At 40.1% G+C, this 8020-nt stretch overlaps 1 pseudogene; it reads right to left on the minus strand.

Moving 5' to 3' along the window:
* Positions 1 to 7219, minus strand: part of LOC129042063 (proline-rich nuclear receptor coactivator 1-like) — a 49414-nt pseudogene extending 42195 nt beyond the window's left edge.
* Positions 7220 to 8020: the final 801 nt, after the last annotated feature.

An 8020-nucleotide genomic window follows, 5' to 3' on the forward strand; every position in this document is an offset into this window, starting at 1 on the left:
ATGATCAGGCAGCAACATTTGCTGTTCACCAATATCCGCGGTTCTGCAGCCTCTGCTGCTGATACCCAGGCAAACAGGGTCTGGAGTGGACCTCCAGCAAACTCCAACAGACCTGCAGCTGAGGGTCCTGACTGTTAGAAGGAAAACTAACAAACAGAAAGGACAGCCACACCAAAACCCCATCTGTATGTCACCTTCATCAAAGACCAAAGGTAGATAAAACCACAAAGATGGGGAAAAAACAGAGCAGAAAAACTGGAAACTCTAAAAATCAGAGTGCCTCTCCTTCTCCAAAGGAACACAGCTCCTCACCAGCAATGGAACAAAGCTGGATGGAGAATGACTTTGATGAGTTGAGAGAAGAAGGCTTCAGATGATCAAACTACTCTGAGCTAAAGGAGGAAGTTCGAACCCATGGCAAAGAAGTTAGAAATCTTGAAAAAAAATTAGACGAATGGCTAACTAGAATAACCAATGCAGAGAAGTCCTTAAAGGACCTGATGGAGCTGAAAACCAAGGCACGAGAACTATGTGATAAATGCACAAGCCTCAGTAGCCCATTCGATCAACTGGAGGAAAGAGTATCAGTGATGGAAGATCAAATGAATGAAATGAAGTGAGAAGAGAAGTTTAGAGAAAAAAGAATAAAAAGAAATGAACAAAGCCTCCAAGAAATATGGGACTATGTGAAAAGACCAAATCTACGTCTGATTGGTGTACCTGAAAGTGACGGGGAGAATGGAACCAAGTTGGAAAACACTCCGCAAGATATTATCCAGGAGAACTTCCCCAATCTAGCAAGGCAGGCCAACATTCAAATTCAGGAAATACAGAGAATGCCACAAAGATACTCCTTGAGAAGAGCAACTCCAAGACACATAATTGTCCAATTCACCAAAGTTGATATGAAGGAAGAAATGTTAAGGCAGCCAGAGAGAAAGGTCGGGTTACCCACAAAGGGAAGCCCATCAGACTAACAGTGGATCTCTTGGCCCAAACTCTACAAGCCAGAAGACAGTGGGGGCCAATATTCAACACTCTTAAAGAAAAGAATTTTCAACCCAGAATTTCATATCCTGCCAAACTAAGCTTCATAAGTGAAGGAGAAATAAAATCCTTTACAGACAAGCAAATGCTGAGAGATTTTGTCACCACCAGGCCTGCCCTACAAGAGCTCCTGAAGGAAGCAGTAAACATGGAAAGGAACAACCGGTACCAGCCACTGCAAAAACATGCCAAATTGTAAAGGCTATCGAGGCTAGGAAGAAACTGCAACAACTAATGAGCAAAATAACAAGCTAACATCATAATGGCAGGATCAAATTCACACATAACAATATTACCCTTAAACGTAAATGGGCTAAATGCTCCAATTAAAAGACACAGACTGGCAAATTGGATAAAGAGTCAAGACCCATCAGTGTGCTGTATCCAGGAAACCCATCTCACGTGCAGAGACACACATAGTCTCAAAATAAAGGGATGGAGGAATATCTACCAAGCAAATGGAAAACAAAAAAAGGAAAGGGGTTGCAATCCTAGTGTCTGATAAAACAGACTTTAAACCAACAAAGATCAAAAGAGACAAAGAAGGCCATTACATAATTGTAAAGGGATCAATTCAACAAGAAGAGCTAACTATCCTAAATATATGTGCCCCCAATACAGGAGCACCCAGATTCATAAAGCAAGTCCTTAGACACCTACAAAGAGACTTAGACTCCATCACAATAATAATGGGAGACTTTTAACACCCCACTGTCAACATTAGACAGATGAACGAGACAGAAAGTTAACAAGGATATCCAGGAATTGAACTCAGCTCTGCACCAAGCAGACCTAGTGGACATCTACAGAACTCTCCACCCCAAATCAACAGAATATGCATTCTTCTCAGCACCACACCACACTTATTCCAAAACTGACCACATAGTTGGAAGTAAAGCACTCCTCAGCAAATGTAAAAGAACAGAAATTATAAAAAACTCTCTCTCAGACCACAGTGCAATCAAACTAGAACTCAGGATTAAGAAACTCACTCAAAACTGCTCAACTACATGGAAACTCAACAACCTGCTCCTGAATGACTACCGGGTACATAACAAAATGAAGGCAGAAATAAAGATGTTCTTTGAAACCAATGAGAACAAAGACACAACATACCAGAATCTCTGGGACACATTCAAGGCAGTGTGTAGAGGGAAATTTATAGCACTAGATGGCCACAAGAGAAAGCAGGAAAGATCTAAAATTGACACCCTAACATCACAATTAAAAGAATTAGAAAAGCAAGAGCAAACACATTCAAAAGCTAGCAGAAGGCAAGAAATAACTAAGATCAGAGCAGAACTGAAAGAAATAGAGACACAAAATCCCTTCAAAAAATCAGTGAATCCAGGAGCTGGTTTTTTGAAAAGATTAACAAAATTGATAGACCACTAGCAAGACTAATAAAGAAGAAAAGAGAGAAGAATCAGATAGATGCAATAAAATATGACAAACGGGATATCACCACTGATCCCACAGAAATACAAACTACCATCAGAGAATACTATAAACACCTCTATGCAAATAAACTAGAAAATCTATAAGAAATGGATAAATTCCTCCACACATACACTCTCCTAAGACTAAACCAGGAAGAAGTTGAATAGACCAATAACAGGCTCTGAAATTGAGGCAATGATTAATAGCTTAGTAATCAAAAAATGTCCAGGACCAGATGGATTCACAGCCGAATTCTACCAGAGGTACAAGGAGGAGCTGGTACCATTCCTTCTCAAACTATTCCAATCAATAGAAAAAGAGGGAATCCTCCCTAACTCATTTTATGAGGCCAACATCATATTCATACCAAAGCCTGGTAGAGACACAACAAAAAAGAGCATTTTAGACCAATATCCCTGGTGAACATCGATGCAAAAATCCTCAATAAAATACTGGCAAACCGAATCCAGCAGTACATCAAAAACCTTATCCACCATGATCAAGTGGGCTTCGTCCCTGGGATGCAAGGCTGGTTTAACATATGCAAATCAATAAACGTAGTGCAGCATATAAACAGGACCAATGACAAAAAGCATATGATTATCTCAATAGATGCAGAAAAGGCCTTTGACAAAATTCAACAACCCTTCATACTAAAAACTCTCAATAAATTAGGTATTGATGGGATGTATCTCAAAATAATAAGAGCTATCTATGACAAACCCACAGCCAATATCATACTGATTGGGCAAAAACTGGAAGCATTCCGTTTGAAAACTGGCACAAGACAGAGATGCCCTCTCTCCACTCCTATTCAACATAGTGTTGGAAGTTCTGGCCAGGGCAATCAGGCAGGAGAAGGAAATAAAGGGCATTCAATTAGGAAAAAAGGAAGTCAAATTGTCCCTGTTTGCAGATGACATGATTGTATGTCTAGAAAACCCCATCGTCTCAGCCCAAAATCTCCTTAAGCTGATAGGCAACTTCAGCAAAGTCTCAGGACACAAAATCAAGGTACAAAAATCACAAGCATTCTTATACACCAATAACAGACAAACAGAGAGCCAAATCATGAGTGAACTCCCATTCACAATTGCTTCAAAGAGAATAAAATACTTAGGAATCCAACTTACAAGGGATGTGAAGGACCTCTTCAAGGAGAACTACAAACCAATGCTCAACAAAATAAAAGAGGATACAAAAAATGGAAGAACATTCCATGCTCATGGGTAGGAAGAATCAATATCGTGAAAATGGCCATACTGCCCAAGGTAATTTATAGATTCAATGCTATCCCTATCAAGATACCAATGACTTTCTTCACAGAATTGGAAAAAACTACTTCAAAGTTCATATGGAACCAAAAAAGAGTGCACATTGCCAAGTCAATCCTAAGCCAAAAGAACAAAGCTGGAGGCATCACGCTACCTGACTTCAAATTGTACTACAAGGCTACAGTAACTGAAACACCATGGTACTGGTACCAAAACAGAGATATAGATCAATGGAACAGAACAGAGCCCACAGAAATAATGCCACATATCTACAACCATCTGATATTTGACAAAACTGACAAAAACAAGAAATGGGGAAAGGATTCTCTATTTAATAAATGGTGCTGGGAAAGCTGGCTAGCCATATGTAGAAAGCTGAAACTGGATCCCTTCCTTATACCTTATACAAAAAGTTATTCAAGATGGATTAAAGATTTAAATGTTAGACATGAAACCATAAAAACCCTAAAAGAAAACCTAGGCAATACCATTCAGGATATAGGCATGGGCAAGGACTTCATGTCTAAAACACCAAAAGCAATGGCAACAAAAGCCAAAATTGACAAATGGGATCTAATTAAACTCAAGAGCTTCTGCACAGCAAAAGAAACCACCATCGGAGTGAACAGGCAACCTACAGAATGGGAGAAAAATTTTGCAATCTACTCACCTGACAAAGGGCTAATATGCAGAATGTACAATGAATTCCAACAAATTTACAAGAAAAAAGCAAACAACCCCATCAAAAAGTGGGCGAAGGATATGAACAGACACTTCTCAAAAGAAGACATTTATGCAGCCAAAAAACACATGAAAAAATGCTCATCATCACTGGCCATCAGAGAAATGCAAATCAAAACCACAATGAGATACCATCTCACACCAGTTAGGATGGCAATCATTAAAAAGTCAGGAAACAACAGGTGCTGGAGAGGATGTGGAGAAACAGGAACACTTTTACACTGTTGCTGGGACTGTAAACTAGTTCAAAGATTGTGGAAGTCAGTGTTGCAATTCCTCAGGGATCTAGAACTAGAAATACCCAGCCATCCCATTACTGGGTATATACCCAAAGGATTATAAATCATAGTGCTATGAAGACACATGCACACGTATGTTTATAGCTGCACTATTCACAATATCAAAGACTTGGAACCAAGTCAAATGTCCAACAGTGATAGACTGGATTAAGAAAATGTGGCACATATACACCATGGAATACTATGCAGCCATAAAAAAGGGTGAGTTCATGTCCTTTGTAGGGACATGGATGAAGCTGGATACCATCATTCTCAGCAAACTATCGCAAGGACAAAAAACCAAACACGGCATGTGCTCACTCATAGGTGGGAATTGAACAATGAAAACACATGGACACAGGAAGGAGAACATCACACACTGGGGCCTGTTGTGTGGTGGGGGGAGGGGGAAGGGATAGCATTAGGAGATATACCTAATGTTAAATGATGAGTTACTGGGTGCAGCACACCAACATGGCACATGTATACATATGTAACTAACCTGCACGTTGTGCACATGTACCCTAAGACTTAAAGTATAATAATAAAAAAAAAGAATAAAAAAAGTATATATATATAATATTCCTGCAAAAGACTTGATAACTACTATGTACCCTATAAAAATATATTTTAGTAAAATTATATGGCATATTTTTATCTTTGTAATTGAAATGACACAAACTCATTTGCACCAAAATTGGCAAAAAGACGCAGTTCGAATATTTATTTCCTTTAAACTCCTTACCCTTTAGGGTTTTAACCTACCATGAGTCCTTAATGTAAGTGTTATATACTCTGAAGTATTAAACATTAGTAAGCACTCTACACAAATAAAAATTCTGTTCAAAAGTAAAACATAGCTGTAATAATGTTTCCAATAGAAATGAAATCCCTGCATTTTTTGGTTATAAACTGGCATGACAAATACTGTAGAGGAAAATATTTTTATGATACAGGATTAAAAATATGAGAAATATTTTTTTAAATTAAAACATCCATATGAACAAACAAGACAGACAAAATAAAACTTTTAAAAGAGAGAGAGAGATAGAGATAGAGAGAGAGAGAGAGAGAAATTCTAATTACCTGCCAGCCCCCAGTTCCCCCTTTGCCAATGTAACTACTGGAGAAAGTTCTACACCATGAAGAAATCAGGGGACCATGCAGGCTTTGGTGCACCATGAGCTGGGCTTGGAAATGGAGCGAAGGCATGCCAGGAGCCAGAGGGAAGTCAACTTCAGAATTTTTCATTGTCTCTCCTCAACACAGGACATACATTTTTTTAGCAGAGCTAGGTGTTAAGTAGGCAGACAGTGTGGGTGACAGAGAGGCACCAAGACAGCTGCAGGGGGGCTGCGGGGTCACAGGCAGAGTCACACACACAGCTGGCAGCCACAAGGGACCCCAATAAGCATCTTGGAATTTTTTGGTGAGTATCAGAGTCTGCGGTCCCTACACTGTGGGTATTCCTGGGGGCCCATTGCCCTTCCATTAAAATTTCACACATAATTTAAGAGGGAATAACAGGAGCTGCCACTCATGAGCATCTCACAGTAGCTTAGGCTTCAGCCCTGCAGGGACTCTGCCCTTTCCTCTGACTTCTTGTCTGTAACAAGTCACTGGTGTTGATTTGGATGGAGAGCCAGACCCCGGGTGCTTCCCTGACATTTGCTGGTCTCTGTCTAAGAGGTTGAGGGAGCCCACAACCAGAGCAGAAGAAGAGTAGAACAGAAGCAACTTTTTAAAAATATGCCTGGTTGAGAGATCTGCCTCCACCTACATCCTTCAGTGGGGTGTATGCCATTTTCCTGCTTTTCCACATCACACTGAAAGAGCACTTTCAATGGGGAGGATGAAGACAATGATGATTCATTTAGGAAGTGTGCATTTCAACACTGACGCATTGAGGAGAATCCTTCCAGAGCTCATAACAAACAGAATGCCTGCCTCCACACCACCACAATGCATGCTCACCATTTATTTTTAAAGAAAATGCAAACAGATTCAGAAAGCCCCAATGAGCTGTTCTATTAAAGAAGAGAGGGAGTTTAAATCACAGGAACTCAAAACATCATTTCTGGATTTGTTGCGGGCCCAGGAATGACAGAACAGGTTTTTCTACCTGTAGCAGGGCCATGCTCTCCAAAAGATTTGCAATCCACACTTGAATTTGGGGGACGGGTCATGTGTGTGTTGGTCGTGAGAGGGGCATAATACTGCAAGCTTTTTAGAGTATACATACTGTCATGGCCCAGTCAAGGCTCACACTAGGCATGTTACCCAATTCTTTAACACCCACGATGATGAACAGATGTTAGCTCCACACCCTGAGGTTTCAATGTCCATCATGATGATCCGTGAGAAGGAACTTATTTCCTCTGCAGCACAAGTTGGGGTGTCTGGATGACAACCAATGATATGAAGAGATGCTGTGGACATGACACCAGTCTAGCCTTTCTGGGGCCCATTTGAAAGCATTAGGCGAATGTTTAGGGCCAGCCCTCACCAGCACAAAGCAATAAAAGATCCTTATGCTTCTTCTAGCCTGACTAGGTCAGAGCCTGATAAGGGTTGCAGACACTGAGGAGAAACAAAACAAGCAATACAAACAAATCACAGTACAGTACACTCAGAAATCACACATGTTTTCACACACACAGCCACTTAAGAACCACACACAAGTACACTTTGAGAAGCCACCGAAATTAACGTGGTTTGCTCATATCTGGTCATTAAACAAAAAATGTTATCATGCATAATATGATTGAAAGTTAACAGGAACATCTCATACTACCACAGGGTTGTGATATGCAAATTTAAAACAGAAAGCTTTACAAAATAATCCTGTTACATACGCAATATTTGCATAGAATTATACAAGTAAATTATACAATATTTAAGCAGCAGCAACATACGCTGAAATTTAAGACTAAGTGAAGCTTGGTTGTGGCACAGAGACCAATGCACAAATAGGGAGAGGCCCCACTGCAGCCTCGGGCTCTGGGGCAGGAGTGGAGAAATCCCAGATCATACTACTTTACATCCTTTCCTCCTATATTACAAATGTGTACACCTCTGAAATATTTATAGAACTTTTTTAACAAAATAATACAATCAGTTACAGTAACTATGTACTGTTTTCCTGGCGCAAGGCATCTTTTTCATAACTCCAAGAAGTTCTCTTCAAGCAGTTCTGGAAAGCTGTGGGGGCGGGTGTTTCCAATCTTTGACCTCTTTGCT

Source organism: Pongo pygmaeus, chromosome 7 (genome assembly GCF_028885625.2).
Source record: "Pongo pygmaeus isolate AG05252 chromosome 7, NHGRI_mPonPyg2-v2.0_pri, whole genome shotgun sequence".
In the NCBI taxonomy this organism is placed as follows: domain Eukaryota; kingdom Metazoa; phylum Chordata; class Mammalia; order Primates; family Hominidae; genus Pongo; species Pongo pygmaeus.